Source organism: Cebus imitator, unplaced genomic scaffold, assembly GCF_001604975.1.
Source record: "Cebus imitator isolate Cc_AM_T3 unplaced genomic scaffold, Cebus_imitator-1.0 Scaffold569, whole genome shotgun sequence".
NCBI lineage: Eukaryota > Metazoa > Chordata > Mammalia > Primates > Cebidae > Cebus > Cebus imitator.
In genome coordinates, this window is record NW_016107884.1 from 593,060 (window position 1) to 620,356 (window position 27,297).

The window sequence follows — 27,297 nt, forward strand, 5'->3', positions numbered from 1 at the left end:
TAGTGCTCCCCTCCCTGTGTTCATGTGTTCTCATTGTTCAACACCCACCTATGAGTGAGACCATGCAGTGTTTGATTTTCTGCTCTTGTGTCAGTTTGCTGAGAATGATGGTTTCCAGGTTCATCCATGTCCCTACAAAGGACACAAACTCATAGTTTTTGATGGCTGCATAATATTCCATGGTGTATATATGCCACATTTTCCCTATCCAGTCTATCATCAATGGGCATTTGGGTTGGTTCCAGGTCTTTGCTATTGTAAACAGTGCTGCAATGAACATTTGTGTGCATGTGTCCCTAGAGTAGAACGATTTATAGTTCTTTGGACATATACCCAGTGATGGGATTGCTGGGTCAAATGGAATTTCTATTTCTAGGTCCTTAAGGAATCGCCGCACTATCTTCCTCATGTTAACACTTAACATTCATTCTTTCTAGCTGAACAGCTAGATAAAACCTTGCAATATAAATAACAAGTCTTAGGCAAGACTGTGATAACTATATAATAGACCTGCTAACGAAATAAGGTTTCTCAAGTTTGCATTGGCTATTCTGGGTACTCGGTGGTTCCGTATGAATTTTAGAATTCTGTCTTATATTTCTGCAAAAAATAACATTGGCATTTTAATAGGAATTGCACTGAATCCATAGATTACTTTGGATGGTATGGACATTTTGACAATATTAATTCCTTCAATCTAAGAACATGGGATATCAGTGGCTGGCAAGATGACCAAATAGGAAAAGCTCTAGTCTGTGGCTCCCAGCAAGATCAATGCCGAAGGTGGGTGATGTCTGCATTTCCAACTGAAGTACCCGGCTTATCTCATTGGGACTGGTTAGACAGTGGGTGCAGCCCAGGGAGGGTGAGCTGAAGCAGGGTGGTGTGTCGCCTTACCTGGGAAGCACAAGGAGTTGGGAAACTCCCTCCCCTAGTCAAAAGAAGCCATGAGGAACAAGGCACTCCATCCCAAATAGATATATAATATTATATAATATATATAATATAATATATTGTTAATATATAACAATTATTATATAGTATAAATTATATGTTATATAATATATTGTTATATAATAACTATATATAATATAGTAATTCCTATATCTAATATATAAGCAATAATATATTATTATATTTATATTATATAATATATTATAATTTATATTATATAATTTTTATATAATTTTAATGTAATTTATATTATATAATAATACATTATTGCTTATATATATTAGATATAGGAATTACTATATATTATACTATATATAACTATATATAATATATTATTATATCATATAGTAATATATTATTACTTATATATATTATATGTAGGAGTTACTATATATTATATATAGTAATACTAATCAGAATCACATTAATACTAAAAATGATATAATAATGTGTTTTGCAGCAACTTAGGTAGAACTGGCAGCTGTTATTCTAGGTGAAGTAACTCAGAAATGAAAAGCCAAAATACTGCATGTTCTAGCTTACAAGTGGGTGCTAAGCTATGGATATGCAAAACTATACAGACTGGTATAATGGAAGGACATAGAAGACTCAGAAGAAGGGAGGACGAGAGGGAGGAAGGATTAAAAGCTACCTATTGGGTAGAGTTGTATGCTACTCAGGTGATGGTTGCACTAAATCCCACACTTCACCGTTATACAATTCACCCATGTAACCAAAAATACTTGTAACCTGAAAGCTATTGAAATAAATTAAATTTAAAATGATAATAAATAAAAACATTGCATGCTTTGAAATACATTTGGAAATGGTGAAATATAGTATTGTCTTCAAATACATTCTACAAGAACTTAACATGCTAGTATAAATCATTAAATCACCCAATCCCTATGTGATGTCTCATTGTCTACTCTCTATTCCTGTCAGGTTGCTCTCATGATTGGCCCATGTACAAGCCACTCCCCTTCTCCTCATCACTCCTATTAGAATTCTCTTTTTTGTCTCCCTTTCTCTGTCTGCCTATGAAAATCCCAGCCAGCTTTCTACGCAACTGTGATCTATATACTTTGAATGCTACCTCTTTCCTAAACCTCCCCTGTCATCCCAGCCTTTGCTTATTTCTTCTTTTCTAAAAAATATAAAACTCTTCACAAATATACATTCTCAAATATAAATATAAAATCATTAAAAGTCTGATATATAAAGCCATTAAATAGATCTGGAGTGAATTTTAAAGATCATTTAATCTAATTTCGTTTTATAGCAGAGAAAACAGTGCTAGAAGCTGAGTGGTTTCTCAGAGTCAACCAGGTTACAAACGTAGTGTTGAGTCTGAAAGCCTCAACACTTGACTTCTAATAAAGTATTTTTCCACTCCATCGAATTGCTTGTATGAATTTGTTTTAATGTTTTTCCTGGTCGCTAGACTTTATTTTACCATTATAAGGTGCAATCAAATTCCAAATGCTTTAGCCTATGGCATTAATATTATCTCTCAGGTTATCTCATCTATTCAGAAGCCACAGTATTTTCTTCTGTAAGGTTTTTTTCCCTCTATATCTGCCTCCTCAAAAAATGTTTGGTATTTTTTTGTCTGTTTAACTATAATTTGGCTGTTCTTGTTTTGTCCTGTACCTGTTAAGCTGTTATTGTTTCAACTCATCTTTGTCAGAATCTTCCTTGAGATAATCAACCCCCAAAGATCGTAATAGCTTCTTATTGCTCCCTCCATGCACTTTAGTCTTCAATAGGACAGACCCATTCCATAACAGTCTTTTTTCTGTGAACCCGATAACACAGAAAGTGCTGAACTACAAAGTATTGGCTTTGTGCATGTATTTGTATATTGTAACAAATCCTCTCTCTTAATCAGGCTCCTCCAAGGCCTGTGCTTGATGAGACTTGATCTTGGATTTCCCTCTCTATCCTTGTAGAATCCAGTTTGAGTAAGAATCCTGCTAAATCAGTTTAAAGAAAATCTCCCACCCTTGGTGTCTGTCCTTGTCCTCACCTTCTATATCTTATCATCCTGGCCTGTCTTCAGCAAGAAGTCTCTTGAGTTGGCATAGCAGGAATCTTTCTTAAGCCTGATGTTTCCTCTTAGTGATATTCTATCCACTGACCCCACACTGCTCCTTAGATATCAATCTCCACTTGTCTTTGTTGGAGTCAGAGTCAAGCCCGATCTCTCTTCCCCGCTGCACTGCAAGTCCCTATTGCAGTGGTCCCTATACCTATTGCAATGGTCGCCCCTTAGGATCTTCTTCATCTTATTTAACAAGTGTTATAAATAATGTTTTTCTTTAACAGTTATAACATATTCAACTAACATGAATGTATCACTTGATTGCAACATCTTAGTGTGGGACAAAGCACAGCTGGTATAACCATAAGGTCTACTGTATTGAATTCTAAACCCAAGATACATTGTCAGAGCAACGCGGAATTTTACATTTCTTCTGTACATGCCATCACTTATCCCACAATCCATTACCCCTGGCACATCAACATAAGCTGCATGAGTTTAGTTGCTTCTTTTTGGCTGTAACATAACATGGAATTGGAAATTATGTGGTGGGCAGAATTGCCAATTATTACTTAAACACAGATTTTTCTTTTGCTTCGATTGCTGACTTTATTGTGTGAATTTTAAATAGCATTTCTTTTTTTTTAAAGGGATAATGTTGACTTAAGGCTTCCTTGGTAAAAATTAAATATTTCATTTAAAAATAGTTTTATAGTAATAATGATAATTAAAAACTCTTAGTTAAGGCTAGCATTGGGAGCTAAGGATGCAAGAATTATAAGACTGCTTACATGAGAAAGAAGTATAAACAAAGAAAGCCCCTTAAATTTGCTTCTAGGAAACCCTAAAACACGGGATGCCATATAGCATATCACAAAATTTAAAACATTTCAGAGGTCTCAGTAGCCTAGATTAGGAAGGAGACATTGGTAGCATGGAATGACTCATAACACATTGCCTAGAAGGCATTTCCATCCAAGCAACTGAATCTGATTTTTGAAATAGAAACAGGATTGGCTTCTGTTTTCCAGAAATTTGGGTATCTAGCAGAATACCAGTATGTTGCCCAAGTTATTAGAAGTGTGTACTTAGAAAGGATATGATTTAAGGCAACTATATGCCACACACCAATCAGTGAATTGCAAATGACTAGATTCACTGATTTTTGTGCATTTGCCAAGACAAGGCCTGGATAAATTATTCTTTATATACCCCTAGGACAGTGGTAGAGAAAAGAATTCCTAATCAAAAGCCTCATCCTGTAGTCTTCTTGAGAAAAATCTGTATGGGCGTTTTCTCCTCTCCAAGATTTCTTTTCTTCTAAATTTCAAACTGCAAAATAATATCAATCTTTAGCTGCAAAATTTTGTCAGTTGTCACTAAAATAACCATACAGAATATGAGTTTTAAACATAAAACTCCCTCAATTACTAAGTGCATCTTAAAAAATGACAACAATTTTGTACAGTGTATGTATGCAAAACACATCTTGCAAGTGCATAAATGTTCCCCAAATGTGACTATACAGAAATACATGACTTCTGCACTCTCTATTCTGGAATTGCTTCTTACCCTACAGTTTTCGTATGTCCCTTGCATCAAGATTTACACTTGAATGATGTTGATAACAACCATTACTTGGAGTCTACTATTAAGATTTTTTTGACTGCTGCACCCCCCCAACACAAACCTTCCCCTAGCTTGCACACTCAAGCGCACACATGTGCCAAAATTTTTATAAAAATTTGTGTAGCTAGTCTCAGCATAAATATGAATATAGGGGAATTCTTAGGCAGCGTGCTCTTTGCAGTAACTGCACTTCCTGATTGGCCGCTACTCAGGATCAGCTTTGTACTACGTATTACCTGGGGTTTATCATTTTCTAGAGATTCCTGTGCTAGGTATTCCAGAGTCCACCACAAGAACTGAAGCATGTATCCAGGCAGGAGAACACATATTCATACTACATGAAATAAAAATTGTATTGAGATACGTCTTCAGGATTTTTAAACTTGACCTGCTTTCACTTTAACACCTATAAGCATACCTTATTAAACTGTCTCTGTAAGTATGGACAAATTTTGAATAGTCACAGTGAATATAAACACAAGAAGAAAACGGTGAGAATCAGTCAGGGAGAAAGGTAAGAGAATGAAGATCAGAATTAATGAGATGCAAATTACTGCTAAATTTTAGAAATGTATATTGCTTCAACCTGTCCTTCATTTAAAGATAAATATATCACAAATCTTTCCGAGTAGAATATTTTAAACAGAAAAAAAAAAAAAAAAAAAAAAAAAGAACAGGGAAACAGGTTTGAATCCAAATTCAAACTCCAGACATCAGGACATATGACAAAAGCACAGCTTTCTTATATTTTTTATGGTCATTTACAATACTTGTAGTCAAGTATATTTTTTAATTAACTTTGCATGGGATTCCAACATTTCATAGTTTAACAACTACGTTATGAATAAGATCATGGTACTGGGAAAGATTTTTCAGCATCAACTTTAATAGTATAATGTTTAAAATATAAATTATAATATTCCTGACAATAAGAGTGTGAAAAAGCAAAATATAATATTTAGTTAAGGCAAAATAAATGTGCACTTCCAAGATATGTGATTCTGTGTCAATAATTGAACCCACTTGTTCTTCCTTATCTATAAAATGGGGATCACAATATGTATATCAAAAAGGGTATTGTGAGGAGTACAACCAGCAAAAAATGCCCAAAACACACCCTAGTATACTAAATAAACTGGCTCTGAGTATTCGGTTTTTCATGGAGAAGATTCAGCGTGTGTATATATAAAATCTTCCTTATCCATTCTATGTGTTGTGTGTCCCAATTAAAAGTATAATGTAGTTATAGCACCTGAATACTAAAAATTGTCTAGCTAATTCCTGAATCACTGGTTCATGCCAAAAGTAGTTGATGCTAAATGCCTAATCTAAAATCTGGCAACAGAACTAGTAACAGAGCTGAGAAGTAAGGTGTAGAAAATCTAAGATGGGTTTGGAAACATGCAGCAATTTCAAAACAGGTAAAGATTCGGATTCATCCTACAATTATCTGAACTTAGAAGACAAATTTTAGTTTTTGTAAAAGCCTACTATAATTCCTTCTTTGTAACAAAAGTATAAACTTACCATTATTTTTTACTTATAATATTTATTATAAGATGCCAGCAAATAGGCTGCATTTTTAGAATATCAGACAATGCATTCTACTACCATAAAATTTCAAAGATGTCTTCTTTGGAGTCTAACAAAAGAACATCGTGCATCTAATTCATCATGTATGACAAAACTGGTCTTTGCGTTTTGGGATAAAAGAGGCTCCAAAAATTCAGGAATTTCATTTAGGGTTAAGTTTGACTTTCATTGTAAAGGCCAGGATTACTTATCATTTATTCTCACCTCCATAAAATTTTAGTTGTTCAGTTTTGACTGCCAGCATATTAATAAAGCAAATTGACATGGCACTCTAGAATTGTCCTGCTATCTACTTGCATACTTTAGAAATAAGATTGAAAGATTTAGCCCTGAATGATTATAAAATTGAAATAAAATTAGTCATTTCATATGGCTTTTCATCTTATACCTGAATAGTATTTTTCTTTAATCTAAACCCACAGAGATTAATTTCCATAGGAGCAATGTATTTTTAAGATCTGGCCATTTTCACTGTGTATGAAAATAACACCATCTTTCTGACATTTAAGAACATATATATATAATATATATAAATATATATTTGTATATATATGATGTCTATGAAGACTTAGAGAAAAATAAGTGAGACAGCTGCAATTCTAAGCAGTTAATATAAAGACTTTCAGAGAAGAGGGATTTTAAGTATGATCTTATGGTACTATGGGTCACGTGATGGTTTTGATCTAAGTATTGATGTGACTGCACTTAATGGATTTATGTGCTTGATTTGTATTTTGAAAGCTGTTCCTTTTTAATAGTATGAAATGTCTTTAAAATAATAAAATAATGATTGTTTTCTATCAACAAATCAGAATATGATGCTAAAAGATAAATATCCTATTTCATCTTACATGGTTTCATTAAATGTGTAAATCCATTTAAAAAGAAAACCCATACGTAATTCTTTGACTACTACTAAGGGATTTTGAGGGATCAACTAAAATAAATCATTTCAATTTGTGTCCTGTAAGAATATTTCCCTTCCAACCTATTTTCTACAGATACAGCCAGTGTATAAAAATCTAAGAAAAATGAGGAAATATCAAAGGGTTATTTGATGTTATATAACCATGCACTATATGATTGACCTGAAAATTACTTTCTTCATGATTTTGTTTCTTAATTTTTAAAACATGATTTATATACAGATATTTTGTGTGAATATCCCTATTGTGTGAGATCAGATACAAGCATTTTTAACAAGTTTTCATGTGCTGAAGATCACTAGCTTTCATCACAATAGTTTTGATGTAGCTTTTTTCCCCTGGAGTATAGGCAAATAAAATGAAACCTAACAGTACCCAGAACTCTCCTTATAAGAATTTCAAACTAAACTAATTGTTTTTGTGGGTACTCTTACAAATTAAATTCAGCCATTTCTACTCACTTCATATGTTACTATCAGTGTCCTGTTTTGTGTGGAGTAGGTAACCCTAATTCTAGCATAATGTGATCAAGGAAATCTAATTATATACTAAAAACTTTTGTAGGTCTTTTACTAAGCACTGAAGAAGAACAAGTGCATGTGCATGTGAACACACACACACACACACACACACACACACACACACACACCAGAAGGAGATACAGCTTTGAGATATGCACTTCTGAAAGGAGAAAAGCAGTTAAGCCAGCTAAGGTGAAATCACAGATGTCTGTCACCGAGTTTATTGGATGTTTTAATGACTATATCAAAACGTGTAAGTAAGCTTGTAGCTTGTTTTTGTTTACTTTTTAGTCTGAAAAAAAATGTGGAGTATCATGATTAGCAATATTTATGTGTTTTATGTTAACTATGGCAGGGCTGTTATTCTGCTTTCAAATGTCAGATATAAAGTACTAACTGATAGATTAAAGATTGTGTTGTTAACCTTTAATATAATAGTTTCCTAATATTTGCATGTCTTTCTTTTGATATTCAGGGGAAAGCATTCTGTTTTTCACGATTATTATGTTATTAGCTGTAGGTTTTACATGGATATTATGTTAGGTTGTGGAAGTTCTTTTCAATTTATATGTTACTAAGAATTTTTATAAGGACTGGATGATAAATTTTGTCAAATGTTTTTCCTATATTTGCTATCTTGATCACATGATTTTCCTTTTTTAATTTTCTTAATGTGATAAAATATATTAATTGATTTGTTTTAATAGAGTTATTTTTTAGAGCAATTTTAGGATCACAGCAAAATTAAGAGGAAGGTACAGAGATTTATCATATACTCTCAACTCCACACATGCATCGCTTCACACATGTTAATAGCCCCCCATCAGAGTGGTACATCTTTTACAACTGATGAACCTACAGTGAGACATCATTATTAGCTAAGGTTCATAGTTTACATTTGGGTTCACACTTGGTGTGCCTTTTATGGGTTTAGACAAACATATAATGACATGCTTCCACCACAATAGTATCATAAAGAGTAGTTCCACCGCCCTGAAAATCCTCTATGCTCTATTTATCAGATCTGCCACAACCCCTGGCAACAATTAATCTTTTTACTTTGCTTTTCCCAGAATGTCATATAGTTGAAATCATAAAGTAGCATTTTCAGATTGACTTCTTTCAGTTAGTAATACACATTTAAGTTTCCTCCATGTCTTTTCATTGCTTGATAGTTCATTTCTTTTAAGCACTAAATAATATTGATAGATTTTTAAAAGCTACACTTGATCTTAGCCAAAAGGCCAAGAAGCGATGATTTTTAAGAGCTAAACCATCCTTGCATTCTAGAATAAACATGACTGGCAAATTATGTATATCATATTGGGTTTGACTTGATATAATTTTGTTTAGAATTTTATATCTATATTTATTACGGATATTGATCTTTCGTTTGCTTTTTTCTTTTTCTTTTTGTGTAGTTTCTTTATCAGGGTACTGCTGGCCTTATAGAAGGAGTTGGGATATATTCTCTCTACTTTAACTGTCAGGAAATTTTTTTTTTATGGGATTAGTGTTATATTTCCTTTAAACACTTAGTTGAATTAACAAGTGAAGCTATGTGGGCTTGCCATCTCCTTTGTGGGAAGATTTTAAATCAGAAATTCCATTTCCTTAATAGATATAGGACTATTCAACTTATCTATTCCTTTAGTGAACTTTGGTTGTTTGTATTTTTCAAGCAATTTGTATATTTCATCAAAGTAATCAAATTTATGTGTAAAAGTTATTCAAGATATTCCATCTTTCTCCTTTTAATATATGTTTTTATTTGTAGTGATGTCACTTCTCTCAGTGTTGACATTAAAACGTTGCATCTTCTCTTTTTTATGTATGGCTAGAGATTGATCAGTTGTAAACTTACTGATTTTTTTCTTGCTTTTCTTGTTTTCAGTTTCACTGGTTTTGGCTTTGATCTTTATTATTTTTGTGTGTGATTCCTTTGTGTTTAACTTCTTCTTCTTCCTATTGCTTAATATTAAGACTGAGGTCCTTGATTCTTTTTTAATAAATTAAGACTGAAGTCATTGCTTCTAATAAAAGCTCAATAAATTTCCCCCTATTTTCTGGTTTAGTAGCATCATGGAAATTCTGACAAATTGATTTTTCCTTTTCCATTCAGTTTAAAATGTTTTATTTTGGTACCAATGATTTATTTAAAAGTGTGTTATTTAGTTTTCAATTATTTGGAGATGTTTCCAAGTATCTTTCACTTATTGATACACAGTTGAATTCCGTTGAGGTTACTAAACATACTTTCTATAACTTGAATTCTTTTAAATTTATTGAAACATTTTATAGTCTAAATTAGAGTGTACCTTAGTAGATTCTCTATGTGCACTTGAAAAGAATGTATTCTGCTATTGTTGAGTGGAATGTTCAACAAATGTCAATTAGGTCAAGTTAGTTGATAATGGCAATTGGGTCTATTATGTCCTCTTTGATCACAAAACTTGTTGAATTAGTTAATGAAAGAATATTGAAATTCTCAGCCAAAATTGTTAATTCTTCTACTTTTCCCTGCAGTTCTATCAGTTTTTACTTCATGTACTTTAAACTTCTTTTATTAGTTGCACAAACATGAATGATGTGTATATCCTCTTGATGAATGTATGCCTTTAACATTATGAACGATCTTGCTTGATCCCTATTAGTATAATTTCTGAAATCTATTTTTCTGATATTAAATAGCCATTTCGTCTTCTTTTGACTATTGGTTGCATAATGTATAATTTTAGATGTGTTTTTATAACTGAAGTGCATTTTTGTAAAGAGCCTACATTAGTCTTGTCTATTTTCATCAAACCTGATAATCTGCATTTTAATTGAGGTGTTTAGACTCTTTACATTTAATAGTATTACTGGTTGTTTAAGGTTATGTTGATCATTTTGCTATTTTTTTTGTCCTATGTCTTTCCTGTTTTCCTCTTTTTCTGCTTTCTTTTCTGAAGGTGGGGTATCCACCCCTCGAGCATTTATCCTTTGAGTTACAAACAATCCAATTAGACTCTTTAAGTTATTTTAAAATGCACAATTATTAGTGACTACAGTGGACTGAACATTGTTTATAATCCAATTTTATTTCTGTTGTCAATTTTATATATATATATATATATATATATATATATATATATATATATATAATTGCACTTTAGGTTCTGGGGTACATGTGCAGAACACGCAGGATTCTTGTATAGGTACATACGTGGAAATGTGGTTTGCAGCCTCCATCCCCCCATCTCCTATATCTGGCATTCTCCCTATGTTATCCCTCCCCAACCTCCCGACCCCCCACTGTCCCTCCCTTATTCCCTCCCAACAGACCCCAGTGTGCGATGCTTCCCTCCCTGTGTCCATGTGTTCTCATTGTTCAACACCTGCCTATGAGTGAGAACACACAGTGTTTGATTTTCTGTTCTTGTATCAGTTTGCTGAGAATGATGGTTTCCAGATTCATCCATTCCCTACAAAGGACACAAAAATCATCGTTTTTTATGGCTGCATAGTATTCTGTATATGTGCCACATTTTCCTTGTCCAGTCTATCATTGATGAGCATTTGGGTTGGTTCCAGGTCTTTGCTATTGTAAACAGTGCCCCAATGAATATACATATGCATGTTTCTTTAAAATAGAACGATGTATAATCCTTTGTATACATACCCAGTAATGGGATTGCTGGGTCAAATGGAATTTCTAATTCTAGGTCATTGAGGAATCACCACACTGTCTTCCACAGTGGTTGAACTAATTCATACTCCCTGTCTTTTTAGATACAACATTTTTATTTTAGTGGCTGCTTTACTACTACTGGTATATATCTTCAACTTATTGCAGACTGCCTTCAAACTATATTATCCTACATCATGTCTATTATAAAAACCTTGCAATAATATACTTCTGATGGGGCACAGTGGCTCACACCTGTAATTGCAACACTTTGGGAGGCTGAGGCAAGAGTGTCACTTGAGCTCAGGAATTTGAGAACAACCTGGGCAAAATAATGAGACCTTATCTCTACCAAAGGAAAAAAAAATTAAATAATCCATGTGTGGTAACATGTACCCTTAGTTCTAGTTACTTGGGAGTCTGAGTCAGGAGATAATTTGAATCCAGGAGGGTGAGGCTGCAGTGAGCTATGACTGAGCCATTGCACTCCAGACTAGGCAACAGAGTGAGATCCTGTTTTCAAAAACAATACATATACATGTGTGTGTGCCTGTGTGTGTATATGCATGCACAGACACACGAACACACACACACACACACTTCCATATCTCCTCTTCCAAACCTTTATGCAATTATTTAAATATATTTTACTTATATATGTTATAAACTCCAATATATTGTCATTAATGTTTTATAAATTACCAAGTTATTTTATAATAGAGGGTGTTAGGCTGTTCTTGCAATACTATAAAGAAATACCTGAGACTGGGTAGTTTAAAAGAAAATATCTTTATTTAATTGGCTTATGGTTCTGCAGGATGTACAGGAAGTATAATATCAGCATCTGCTTTTGGGGAGGCCTCTGGAAGCTTACAATCATGGTGGAAGTTGAAGCAGGAGCAAGAGAGGAGTAGGGAGGTGCTCCATGCTTTTAAATGATGAGTTCTAAAGAGAGCTCACTCATTATCAGAAGGACAATACCAAGGGGGATGGTGGTAAATCATTCATGAGAAATCCACTCCCATGATCCAATCACCTATCACCAGGCCCACCTCAAACACTGGGAATTACATTTCAGTATTAGATTTGGCAGGGCACACATCCAAACTATATCAGAGAGTTTAGTGATATAAAAAAAATTGTATATTTACCCTGTAATGACCATTTGTAGTGTTATTCTTTGTTTTTGTATGTCCATGTTTCCATCTGATGTTTTGTTTTACCCTGCCTGATGGACTTCAACATTTCTGTCTGCTGGTGATAAATTCTTTTGATGTTTGTATACTGGAAATATCTTTATTTTACCCTCAGTTTTGAAAGATATTTCCTCTGGATATAAATTTCTAGGCTGACTTCTTTTTTTCTTTCAGCACTTTAAAGATGGTTCTCCACTGTCTTTTCACTTGCGTTGTTTCAGACAAGAATTCTGCTGTCATCTTTGTTTATCTCTATATAATATGTCTTGTTTCTTTATCATTAATTTTGAGCAATTTGATTATTATGAGCTGTAACGGGTGTAGTTTTCTTCATGTTTCTTGTGCTTGGATTCATTAACCTTCTTGACTTGGTGAGTTCAAAGTTGTCATTAAATTTGGAAAATCTTTGCCATTATTAACTCAAATACTTTTTTCTGCCAGTTTCATACCTCCTCTCTATCTTGGACTCTAGTTCCACGTATATAAAGCTACTTGAAATTGTCTCAGAGCTCAGTTACTTTGTTATCATTTTTTAGAGTCATTATTCTGAATTTCATTTTGAATAGTTTGTATTTCTATGTCTTCATATTCACTAATTTTTTCTTTTTCTGTGTCCAATCTAATATGAATTCCATTCTGTGCATTTTTACTTCTCATGCACTGTAGTTGGCATTTCTGGAAGTTTGATTTGAGTCTTTTTAATATTTTATGTATCTCTACTCAACATTTTGAACATAAAAAACAATTACAATAACATTTTAAGATGCTATTATATGCTAATTCTAATATTTGTGTCAGCTCTCGGTTTCTGTTGATTATTCTACTCATTATAGATTAGGTTTCCCTGCTTATTTGTATATTTGGTAATCTTTGCTTCTATGTCATTTGTTGTGAATTTCCCTGTGTTGGCTTCCAGATATTTTTCTATTTTTACAAATATGATCAATATTTTATCTGAGATGCATTTAAGTTACTTTGAAAGTTTGATTCTTTCAGGCCTTCTTTTAGTTAATTGTTAGAAGATGCAGAGTTATGCTTCATCTAGGGACTAATTATTTCCCACTATTGAGAAAGACCTTTCAGAGTATTCTGTTCAATGCCTTGGAAACATAATTTTTTTCTAGTCTAACAAGTAGAAACAGGTCCTATTTCTAGCCATGTATAAGCACCAGGCACTATTCTATAATACTACTGGATGGCTTTTTTCACACTGACTTTAGATGGTTCCCTCACTGATACACTGATCAGCAAGCTAATGTATACCCAAGGGAAACCCTGTGCTGATCTCCAGGGTTTTCACTCTGTCTAGCTATTTTTTCTTCCGTGCTTTGCTCTAGAAATTCTAACCAGCTCTGTCTCCTTAACTCAGGAAGTTATTCAGGCTCCCCCTGGATTATCTTTCTCTGCAATGTGTTCTGGCAAATCCCTCAAGATTGTGAGCTGTGGGAATTTAAGGTTTACTTCACTTGTTTCCTGACTGTCAGAGATCACTGTCCTTTTTGGCCTGAGGTCCATAATTTGATAGATGTCATTTCACATATTTTCTCTCTCTCTCTCTCTCTCTCTCTCTCTCTCTCTTTTAGTTGTGTCAGAAGTAGGATAAATCTGGTTCCTCTTATTCCATCTTGGACAGATGTAAAAATATTAAAGTAGTTTTTAAAACCACAAATATGCTTCTGAGGGTGTGTCATGGGAAAACACATGTGTTCTGACTTAGACGTGTTAGGCTACTTTGATTCTTCCAACCTTCAGATATTAAAGGGAAGTTGTAGCAACTTTAGATTCAAGATAATATTTATTCATGGATATCACCTCTCTTTTGGAAATATGTTATGAAGGAATATGCATAAAAGAAACTCATACATTTTTAAAAGGAACCAGCATTGTTTCATTATGAAATGTTCTAGTGATAATTTCCTCAATGTGAGAAGAATTGCATAATATTACATGGACAATCTAAAATTAATGGTGACTTTATTGACCCAATTAGACAAATAGGCATACATAGTGAATTTAATTCAATTACATGAGATGTAAAAGTCATATTTGCATGAAGAAATTAAGCTTAATTTTTCAAATTTGAGGAAAAGAAGAAAAATCTGCTGAAACTGTACAAGATGTTGAAATTATTCAATGAATAAAGGAAAATCTTATACTATAGTCACTAAAGACAGAGAGAGACAGTGGAATGTTTTGAACTAATGAGACCCAGCTAATCAATCTAATCACTCTTCCTATCCACACAGTAAAAGCTCTGCATATCAGAATGGATTATTGAAAGAGACACAGTTTCCAATACATTTTCTAATATTAGATTTTTTAGATTCATACAAATCTGGAAGAAATGAATTAGTAAAACTGGTAGCAATCATTTCACAAGCAGCCAATACACAGACCTTCTAAGTTTTGTTGCATTTATTTGAATCTTGTGTTTTACTTTTTTCATAAGGAATAAACTTTGGGCATTTAATATTTGTCCCTATGTTTGATACAATGGGAAATTATTCTGATTTTACTCTTTAGATATGTTTATTTCAGAAAACATAAGTGAAAGCAAAGCAAATAGTTTCATATGTTAAGTAAGAAAAAAGTTCATAAATTCGACTAGACTCCTGAAACTATAACAGCATAGTACTGATGTATACTATTATTTAAAAGAAAAAAATAGTCATGTATATTGAGTTATAGACATAGAAAAAGTGATCAGACTATTGTCCTCCTTCTCATTATATATATGGCAGTTGAGTGAAAAAAGTCAGTGAGTCTAAACCTCTCCTCACTTACAAAATCTGTATATAGTCTTAGAAAAATAAATTCCTATTAAGTGGCAATTATCTATCAATCCAGAATCTTAAAGGCTATTATGGTTTAATTAAAGTGATTCCTTTGCCAGTTGTAACTTTGAATTAAACTACTTGAAACATTATATAAATAATTGCAACAACATATATTTAAACTTCTTAATAGTTAAATCTAATAAAATGAGAAGGTAGTAAGCATCCTTAATGAATATTCTTGAAAAATGAAAAGGAAAAATGTTAAGCCCCTTCAATTATGATCATTTCCTTAATAACACCAATGCAGATAAGAAATAAACTTTATTTATGTATGGTTTGATGCTAAAATCATATAAACATTTTGCCTATAGCTAAACTTAAATCATTCCTTTCAGGACTCTCAGAAATCAAAAACAAATCAACAAACACCTTCAAATATTACCTTCAAGTTAATAGCAAATGATAAAAAATATTTTAGGCTAGGAACCATTCCCAGTGTTAGAAAAACTATATTATATAAGCGGTAGGCATTGCTTCAATTTCAAAAAGAACTAGCTATATGTTTCAGAGAGGAGTAAGTCAAGAATGAAAATATGATTGTAAGTTTTAAGGGTTTGAGATAATTACAAGTGATCAAATGTATATTTTTTGGTGTATGCATTAGCTAAATGTTAAGAAGGTTAACATTACTTAGGCAAATCAAATTTCATCTCATAGAACTGTCAAATACAGTTTAACTCTATGTTCACTGCTTTCTGATTCTTTAGGAACTATTAATTGAGGGATACTAAGGAGAAATATTGTCCCATAGATCCCATTATGCTGAAATATCCCATCCCCTCTGTATTGTACAAAACTTGAAGATCATAAGGTACCTGGATAGGACAAAGAAACTGTAAACCAAAAATAAAATGTAAAAGCCCCCTGCAGCCATCTGAATGGGCTCCCTCCTCTGCCAGGGCACCCTAGAATTTAGCCTGAAAGGCTGGTTCAAGCCATTATGAGAAGTGGGTGTTGAGCATGCCTCATTATACCCTTCCAATATTAACATCAATATAGACTTTATTCTGGTAAGAAGCATTTACATTTGATTCTCTCAAAAGTCTGCTACTTGGAGGCTTCATCTGCAGGATAAATCCCAGGTCCCCACAAACTCTTCTAATAAACCAGACTTTCCTTTCTATAGATAATAACTCTTTCAACCAGTTGCCAATCAGTATATGTTTAAATCTACCAATGACCTGGAAGCCTCGGCTTTGAGTTTTCCCACTCTTCCAGATTTAACCAATGTAAAACTGTGTGTGTTGATTGATGTATTTTGTCTCCCTAAAATGTATAAAATCAAGCTGTACTCAACCACCTTGGGCACATGTCATCAGGATTTCCTGAGGCTATGTCATAGGGGCATCCTTAACCTTGGCAAAATAAACTTTCTAAATTGATTGAGACTTGTCTCAGGTACTTTTTGGTTTACAAAACTTCTGTTTCCCTAAAAACAGTAACAAAAAATGTGACAACGTTTAGTAGTTATTCTCAGCACTGAGTCACTATGAAGATTTAACAGTATATTGTTAAATTAATTGAAGCTCACTGATAATATAAAATAACACATAAATTCAGGAATAAATCTTCCTTAGGAAAAATAATTTATCTTTCTGATAAATGGCAACACTAAGCTAGAAAATGTAAGTGTAAGAAATTGTACAAAATTACAAATGATAAGAAAATAATTTAGCTGTCCATGAAAACTGGGTCTTCTTCTTGTACTGGGTCTTCTCTAGTAAGATATTTATTATCTCTATAGCCATGAAAAACTAAAAACATGTTCCAATATTCTTCCTCACTTGCATATTTCCTTTTTAAACAATGCCTTTTTTAAAACTTGAATTTCCTAAGCTTGACATATAATTGGGATAACACATCTTGCTGAGGTATTTTCTACCTGAATTAGCATACATTGAAAAATACTTATTTCCCTTTCAAATTTCTTATCTTCGTTAAGCTGTGTCTATTTAGTTACATTGCCTTACAACTTGCTGAGTTGCATCTTATACAATTAAATGTTCTTCTAATTGCCTAATAATTTTCTGTTCAGCTTTGGGTGATTTATTTTAGATACAGAGTTATTTCGGTTTAAACTCAGTGACATATCTACAGTGGGATTCCAGTCTAATTTCTATAGTTTGCCTGTGACTGTCAGGCAGGAAAAGATAAAACTCAAGCATTCTTCAATTCAGTGAAGAGTAACAAATGGTCTTCATTGAGGAAAAACAATGAGGATGGCTTCAGTTGAAACTGGTGTCATATAATGTACATAAACACGAACAACTTGATGTTCCAGTAAAGTCAGTAGCATTTTGGGTAAATAATTAATTCAATTAAGGTACTCAGAAGTAGAATTTTAAAATCATACATTGACTTAAAATATAATTTAAACTATTTCCATATAGTTTTGAAGAATTGGATAAGGTGTCTCTAGTCTGTTTTAGAGTATCCTAAAGAGATACCCACAGAAGGTATCCCAGAGTTAATGTCTTCAAACCTCACTAGAGTCGGGAAAAAAAATCTAGCTAACAGTGGAGTGTTGTGCCAAGAATTTCCAATTTTAGCAAGAAACAAAAAGTGACCTGTAAGTCTCGAGAAAAAGCTAGTCTTTCAAAAGAGAAAATTATCTTTAGGGAAAAAAACGGTAAGACTAGAAGCATAACAAAGGCTGACAGACATCTTTAATTATGGGTGCGAATCTAACCCAAGCCTAAAATAACTAAGCCTTCTCCTGGTGCTGGTAAAATTTGAATGCCACTAATCAATGATTTTAATAGCTTGGACCATGAAATTCTTCTACAATAACATTCCCAATGGTCAGGGACAATTAACAAAAGGAACAGCTAAAAGAAAGACAAAGACAAAGCCCAGTTTTAGAGGAAATAAAGATTTCAATAGCTGTGGTGGAACATTTAGCTATGTTTTAAGAAAAGAATATGTCTGGGTGTCTGGGATGTTAGTTTTATTATTGTCCTAATTAACAGACTTACAATGTTTTGCTTGGTTGGAGACATATCTTTAACCACAACTTTGTTATTATCCTTTCTCTTTAGAGATACTCAACACGCTCAGTGGAAGGGCCATTAAGAATGTCTTCATTTGGAAACCCTATTTTATGTGATTTTTGTGAATTGTTCACATTATGATTGTTATTCCCTTTTTTGCTGGAAACTTTTTGAAGAGAAGAACTAAACACTAATTGCAAACAAAATGAAATTTGCTTAGGCATGTCTGACACCTAAAATATTCACTTATTCACACCAACTCTCCCATTTAGCAATACTTCTTCACTGACAAATTTAGAAATAACTGCTTACTACCTAAGCAGTTCATAAATATGCATTGATTTTTGTCAACAAACAAAAAAGCTAGAGAATATTTTGATAAAAATGCATCTAAATACGTCAGGATTACTAGCTAACATTAATGTTGTTTTTCCTATAAAAGCTGAGCTCTTTTTCATTAGTAAAATAAATTTTCTTTAAAATTCATCATGGGTGGAAATATCTTCCAATATTTGCATAGAACTGTGCTAAATTGTGTTTGAAGGTTGAAAAAATGCATTTGTAGGTATTTGAATTGCCTCTGTCAACAAAAATTCACTGATGTAAAGTAACATTATACAACAAAACAGTTTCTAATAATTTACCAAGGTATTTCACTTCTTCTTCTTTAAGATGACCTAGTCCATGAGTAACCCATTATCTTTCCCAAGGCTGATAGTAGCAGAGGAGGAGTCAATTTTCTCTGGCTGTGTCTGAATCTTTTGAATACAGCTTGGCCTGTTAATTACTGCAGTCTTTCAACTGGCAGAAATGAGGCATTAGGAAGTGGCAAAAGTTTTGCAAGGCAATAGGTCTGCTTTGACCAGTTAGAGATTTTCAAAATAGACCCATCTATTTATCTTAAAATAATTTTATAATCCAAAAAGTGATATTTAGGACGTCAAGAAGTTAAATGTTTTTCATGATAAACTTTTTCATGACATCTTCAATAAATGCGTCATTTCAGTATTTGGTCATAAAAGATAAATTTTCCATTTGAAGGTAAAGGAATCCAAATTAACTAAGGGAGGGTAATTCCTGAGACTTAACCGCCTTTAAGATTTGTGGGTGAAAAGGGTGGGAGCGTGAATGCCAGTAATCTCCAATTCTTATTGGAAATGCTACTTGTAATGAAGTCATGAATTTAACATAGGATAATTTTGTTTATTTATTTTTAAATTTTATTTATTTATTTATTTATTTTTTTGAGACGGAGTTTCTCTCTCGCTACCAAGGCTGGAGTGCAATGGCGCGACCTCCGCTCACCGCAACCTCCGCCTCCTGGGTTCAGGCAATTCTCCTGCCTCAGCCTCCTGAATAGCTGGGATTACAGGCAGGCGCCACCATGCCCAGCTGATTTTTTGTAGTTTTAGTAGAGACGGGGTTTCACCATGTTGACCAGGATGGTCTCGATCTCTTGACCTCGTGATCCACCCGCCACGGCCTCCCAAAGTGCTGGGATTACAGGCGTGAGCCACCGCGCCCGGCAACATAGGATAATTTTAAGACATTAATGTAAATGTTTTTAATTATTAAGCAGGTACTGGATGAGTATGTTTCAGTACACAGTTAAGTCTAGAAATGCACTCTCTTTGTCTCTTTCTCTCAGGCACACACACACACACACACACACACACACAGACACACACACACACACACCATGCCCACTTCTCCATACCTCTCTTCCCTCCCTCCTCTCTTTCTCTCTGCTCTTTTCCTCCATTTCTTCCCCTTTGTCTCTTGCTGCTACTGATTCTGGTGACTCTCTTCATCTTTCATACATTTTCTCTCAGTCTCTTTTTTGAACTTTCTCGCTCTTGCTCCCCTTTCCCTCTTCAAATGTTTCTCTTTATCTTTACCGTACTCTTTTTCTATTTTTACCTCCCTTTTCTTTCAGACTTCTCCCCCTGTCTCACCTCCTACCTCTTTTCTCTCTCTCTCCCTTTCTTTCTCACCATTTCTCTTTCCAAAACTCAAAAAGGGCCTGACATTTTTGTCTTTTCCTTTTTAAAAATAACATATACACACAATCATACACAATGTTTCACAGCTATGGCTCAGCTTTGGTCAGGAACAGACCATTAAAAAATACAATAGTGTATTCCATGGAATACTATGCAGCCATAAAAAGGTATGACATCATGTCCTTTGCAGGGACATGGATAGACCTGGAAGCCATTCCCCTCAGCAAACTAATACAGGAACAGAAATCTAAACACTGCATGTTCTCACTTATAAGTGGTAGCTGAATGATGAGAACACATGGACACGTGGAGAAACAACACACAATGGAGCCTGTTGTGGCCAGGCATGGGGAGGGAGAGCATCAGGACGAACAGCTAATGGATCCTGGGGTTCGTACCTAGGTAATGGGTTGCTCTGTGCAGCAAACCACCATGGCATATATTTACCTATGTAACAAACCTGCACATGGACCCTGTAACTTAAAATAAAAGTTGAAGAAAAAATATATATAGGTATAATGGTGTATTTTTCTCTTGACTAGAGAATATTTTGACAGCTTAAAATATGATTTCTCTATGGGATTAAATTGCAGTCATCAGCCAAAAAATATTATCTTAATCATTTTTTACTCAACCCAACCTCTGACAAAAGACCAGATGATGCACATCTAAAATACCGTGTTTATTTTAATCAAGAAGTGTTTAAAAAGTCATACAATTATAAAATACAGAGATACAAGTGGACTTAGAATCCATATAGTGTAACCCTCATCTGAAGCCCTTCAACGGAACCCTCTGTCTGTGTCCACATATCCTTTGCCTTTTCAGTTTTCGTGCTGAAAATGTCACTACCTCATAGGATAGCTCATTTCATTTTATTAGAAAATGCTGTCTTCTAATGAAATAAAATCTGTCAATGTAAACTCCTCTCATAGGTTATTACTAATTACTCATAGTACATTAGCAGACTATTTTCAACATAATTAATTTGCCTTTCAAAATTTCTTTTTCTGGCAGCCCAACATGCAAATAGTTTTACTGCCACTTATTATATAAAAGTTCATTGGAACAAGCTAAAGACTCCCAAAAAGGTTTTATTTCAAGTCAACTAATGTTGATGGTTATTTTAAAATCAATGATAACACACATGCATGCAACACACACACACACACACACAAACACACACACCACTAAAGCTTATTGAAAAAGAAAAGAAAAATGAAAAAAATTACCAATAATGAATTTCTCAAAACAAAGTTCACCTAAGCTCCTTTTCCTGAAGTGTTTTGAAATATTCCCTCTAAGGTTACTTGCACTTTTAAATCTTATATATTTAGAAATCTAATCTATTTAAGGCTAACCATAGGAGTGGCTACAGAATTTTCCCTTCTACATATATATTTTACACTTAGACTTCACGTCTGAACGCCATAACCGTATTGAATGAACCAGTCTAATGACCAAGTCTGACACTAGGCTACTTTCAAAGCTGATTTACCATGCTCTCTGGTTCCAGCATCAAGGGCCAAATTAAACCATCACATCTAGTTCTAAGTGAACGTAACAGTTGTCCTTGTTCTGGAATTATACGGAAAACTAAGTCTTAAACATGCTACAGCTTGTGACAGGGGTACCAGCTTTGTTGCATTTGGTAGCAAAGGTCTAATCCCCTACTTGCCACTTTTCGTGGTCACAAGTTGTACCTCAAAGTTTTTTTGTTTTTTTTTTTTTCTGAGCATGAAACAAATTAATACGTATATATTTGGAAAGGACCTCTCTTCTTTTTTGCTCTTATTATTTTCTGCCAAAAATCTTTTTCTCCTGCCATCGTTAATCTGTTACTTTACAGAACTAATATGACCATATATCTCTCCATAGTGTCTTAGAAGAGATGATTTCCTTTTCTTTTATTCTTTTACTAATATTTCACACACACACACACACACACACACACACACACACACACACACAGCATTTTGCCACCACTATCAGGTATGCTTCCAAATTTTGATTTTTTTTATATTTAAGATATATTTCTACCTATTACTACCATTTTTTTCTATAATTTAAATCCAGTAAATATTCTATGTTATAGAACTGTCTGTGGACATTTGGGCTAGATTTACCAACTTTTAATGAGTCTTTGGGCCTTATGAAACTTCTATTATTTGGGCTTATTTCTCTTTATTATCTATCTGTTCCTGAATTTATTTTGAGACATCATGTATATATATGAACACTAATTATAAAATAATTAAGTAGTTTCTTACTACTTTATGAATTTCAATTTGTTTTCTGTCATTTTAGGCCTCTTTTTAAGTAAATCACTCCACTCTTCTTCTCAATAGAGACTTTTGTGAGCCTGCTTAGTATCTGAATAACACAGAGTCACCAATATATCATATATTTGCATAACATTGATAGAAGTCATGTAGTTCTAAAAACTCACCAACTTTCTGAGAATCAAACTGTCTAGAGCTAAATCTTTGCTGCATATCTTTTCTTATAGACTGCTGGAATCTCACTGAACAATGGAGTCATTAAACGTGTAAATTCTTATTTCACTTCCTTAGCATTTTATCTGATATGAAGTTAATTTTATTATTTTTCCCAGGTTGCTGCTTTTAATAGCATGTCTCAATCTTTTATAAGTGTATTGGTAAGAATGCTACTGCTTTGCTGATCAACATGGTCATGATAATCAGTAATGGTAGTTAAAACAAAATTCCTGGAGCTAGACTGTCTGGGCTTGAATCCTAGCTCCATTACTTCCTAGGTTCATGATCTTGGGCAGTTTACTTAGCATTTCTGGGTTTCAGTTTCCTTACCTGAATAACAGAGATATAAAGAAATGTAAGTATATCATGGGGCTCTTGTGTTATGTTCAAGGGCTCAGACTAGTACCTGGCACATAGTAAGAACTCAACAAATCTTGTTTACTCTTTTACTCATTAGACTCTCTGTATTCATGACTATCAGGTAGATTGTAAATATAATATGTTAACTATAACAAATATAAATGAAACAATTCACCGTAATGATCGAAATGGTAGATAAATAGGATAAAAGTCTGATAAATAGGATTGATATTTATCAGACTTTAAATTTATTATTTTATTTTATAATTCAAATAAACTATATAATATTGTTTTCATTATTATCTAAACTAGGCACCATTTTATCAGATTCAGGTTACAGTTGTTAAGATATCTAACATATTATAGAAACACTTCTACAAAGCTCATAAGACATCTATATATAGAAGATTACCTACACAAATGTTTGTATATACACACTACACCTAAGGATTTGATTCATTTGCTCATACTTAATCTTTGTTCACAAGCTTACACACCATTTATTTGTTTCATTTTTCTACGCAGGGTTTGATTAATTCTATGGTATTCCAGAACAGTGAATTTCATATATTAGAATATGCCTTATAATGTGAATTAGAAGGACATTATATCACATCAGAACACTTGAAAATGAATCAAAATCCATCGGTATCATTTTCAGGGCATGTATTATCCATTGTGAGCTCTTACACGTGACATTTACATCCTTAGACAGGATATATCGGCCATTAATTTCCCTCTACAAAGAAATTTGCTCACGCAATAAACCACTAATTGTTGAAATGTAATTTGAGGGTATCTGAATGTGTACTGTCTGGAAAAACTTCTGTTAAAGTTTAGTAAATATAATAAAATACTTATTTCCTTCCTTTCAAAGTAATATTTAAATTTTATTTAGGCTCCAAATGTGTTTCTTCATTTACAGTAATTATTTTTCTATCTCATCATGTCTAATGAATTTAATCAGGGCCTTTTTAGCATCTTCTCTATGCAAAGCACCACTCATTATATAATATATATGCCTAAATGATGATCCTCAGCATGATATAAGGTTATATACTTACTATGGGTGCCTACAAAGAATAAAATCTACAAGAGCCAAGTTTGATTAGGTTGTTCATTTTACAAAACCCCAGAATAAATAGTTTGTTTTTTTTTTATATAAATAATGAGAGAAGTGTTACTAAGTGCAGCAGTCAAGTATATATTCACAGCATGCTGTTGGTAGTAAGTACAGATAAGGGGAATCACTAAAATAAACCATGAAACTTAATTTCCAGGCTAAGTGTCTGTTTCAACTATTTTTTAAACTGAGAAATAGGTGCAGAGAAATACATATACTTTTATCCGGCCATTTATTTGGACTATAAATTAGACTAAATCTACCTTTAAACACTGGGTCGAACGTTAAAACTCCCCTAGTAAACAATGAAGCCCTGAGTACAATTCTTCTTCCTCCACACCTTTATGAATTGTGAAGCTTATTCATGTTCATGTCTAAGCCAATATCTAAATTAAGTAGCAGATCAGAAGCTGGAAACAAATTCTGCAGGTGTTACATTGCCTGTTTCAGAGCGATTTATTTTTCCTGCTTCCCTATCTCCCACCAGCCTTCTGTGATGGGGGAACTTCTCAGAAAAGTTGTAACAGATACCAAAGATGTGTCGCATGAGCAGAGCAAGTCATTTTACTACTCTGGTTTCCTAAGATTCCTCACTGATAAAGTGAAAGATTCACACATGAAAGCGCTTCTAGCTTTTTGAGTCTAAAATCTCTGTCAATTACATTGTTTACAACTGAGTCACATTATGAGAATTTTTAAAAATCTAATTTAAAGGCTTTATAGTTTAATTGTCAAGAGAATGGTCTCTAAAGGCAAAAAGGCTGGATTCCTGCTCTGTTCCTCAGTCTTCTCATTCATGAAATGGGGAAGATAATGGAATCTGTATCATATAGTTATATGAAAATGAAATGAGTTAACCCATGTATAGCACTTAGAAAAGCATTTGACACTTAGATGGTGAATTTGTCATGTTCTCTAACTGCTGATGATTCTTGGGATCATATTGACTACATTTTCATTATTTTACGGAGTATTTCACAAAAATACTGTCTTCTACTGAGTAACATACATATTCTGGAAACATAAAGAGAGTGTGTATGCACGTGAGTGTATTATTTAGCACATTATCTATCTAGATTATTTTTTTCCCATGTGTCAAAACAGATCTTTCTTTCATTCTTGATGCAGAAGCTAAAAAGGTTGATCTCACAGAAGCAGAGAGTTGAATAGTAGTTACCAGAGGGTAGGAAGGGTGGAGGGGAAGGGGAGATAGAGGTTGGTTAAAGTTTATAAAATTACAGCTGGAAATAAAAAATAAGTTCTAGTGTTCTACAGCACTGTAGGGTGACTACAGTTAAAGATAATATATAGTTTCCAATAGTTAGAAGTAGGATATTGAATGTTCCTGACGCAAAGAAATTATAACTGTCTGAGATGATAAATATGGTAATGACCCCGATCTGACCACTATATGTTATATGTATTGCAACATCACTATGTACCCCATAAAGATGTATAATTATGTCAACTAAAATTTGTAAAAAATATAGTATTTGCAAAAAAATTCTATTACAATCAGAATTACACATGGAATATACAGATATTTGGGAAAAATGTATTTACTTAGATTCAATCAATTGGCTGTCTGATATAACTATAGGTTTTTAAAATCTACAATAGTTAAAAATAAAGTCATAGAAGCCAGGACAAAATAGCACCCTCCCCAAAAGAAGTGATAACTCTACAATGGTATGAAATGTTTCCTACAATATCATGGGATGGTTAATTTTAGGAGCCAACTTGAAGGGTGTTTTTGTATTTAACATTAAATCAGTGAACTTTGGGTAAAGCAGGTTGCCCTCCTTGATGTAGGTGGGCCTCATCCAATCAACTGAAGGCCTGAATAGAACTAAAATATGGGTCTCCTTGTGCAAGAAGAAATTCTCCAGCAGATGGCCTACAGATTTAATCAGTTCCATTGGTTCTCTTGGGTCTCTACCTTGCCAATCCACGCAGCAGAATTTGGACCCACCAAGCCTCCATAATCTTATGCTTCAATTTCTTATTATAAATCTCTCACTCTCTCTCTCTATATATATATATGTGTGTGTGTGTGTGTGTGTGTGTGTGTGTTGATTCTGTTTTTCTGTATAACCCTGACTATACAGTATTTGCTCAGTCTTCTCAGTGTCCCAACTAAGAAAATGCACCAAATATTAGAAGAATATGTCATCAAGAGATACCTCTCCCTTCTATACCAAGAAAGGAAACCTATCAGCGTGCTTTGAATTGAAAGGAAAAATCAGTCAAGGATGTGATAATTCTGCTATACTAACTTAGAATTCATTTAGGTTAAAAGGCCATTTACTGTTTTAAATCATTGCAGAAAAGCTCTAGCTATATTTTATTTCTCAATCCTGAGAGTCCTACTTGTTAAAAGAAATAGTATTATTAACTATGAGTAAATCCTCCATGATGATAAAATTCAAGTTTAATGGTAAATTATTCACTAAGAAGTTTGGAAAGCACCTGTCTGCTTTTTAACAATCTTCAATTATCTTAGCATTTCCTCTGAAAATCAGTGTTCTATACAGCTAGTGCTTGGCAACAAGGGATCTCAAATAACCAGTTTAATGAGATAGAGAAATCTGTTTCGGTTCAAAAACAATTGCAGAGAAAGACAGCTAGATCATATATTCATATTTCAATGAAAATGGAGTTTGTTCCCAATATCAGCTTTTCTATACAGGCAGTCTCTGACTTACCATGGTTCAACTTACAATTATTTTTTTTTAATTTACAATGGTGCAGAAGTGATACACATTCAGTAGAAACCATATTTTGAGTACCAATACAACTTTTCTGTTTTTCACTTTCTGCACAATATTCAATAGATTACATGATATATTAAACACTTTTTAATAAAATAGGCTTTGTATTGGATGATTTTGCTCAACTGTGGGCTAATGTAAGTTTTCTGAGCACATTTAAGGCAGACTAGGTTAATCTATGATGT

General features: G+C 33.5%; 1 protein-coding gene and 1 pseudogene across 1 annotated transcript in view; one reads left to right on the forward strand and one right to left on the reverse strand.

The window, feature by feature from the left end:
• Positions 1-27,297, forward strand: part of LOC108294226 (KATNB1-like protein 1) — a 52,400-nt gene that overhangs the window by 12,288 nt on the left and 12,815 nt on the right. The window lies entirely within an intron of this gene.
• On the reverse strand, positions 8,838-8,923 carry LOC119469088 (annotated as a pseudogene).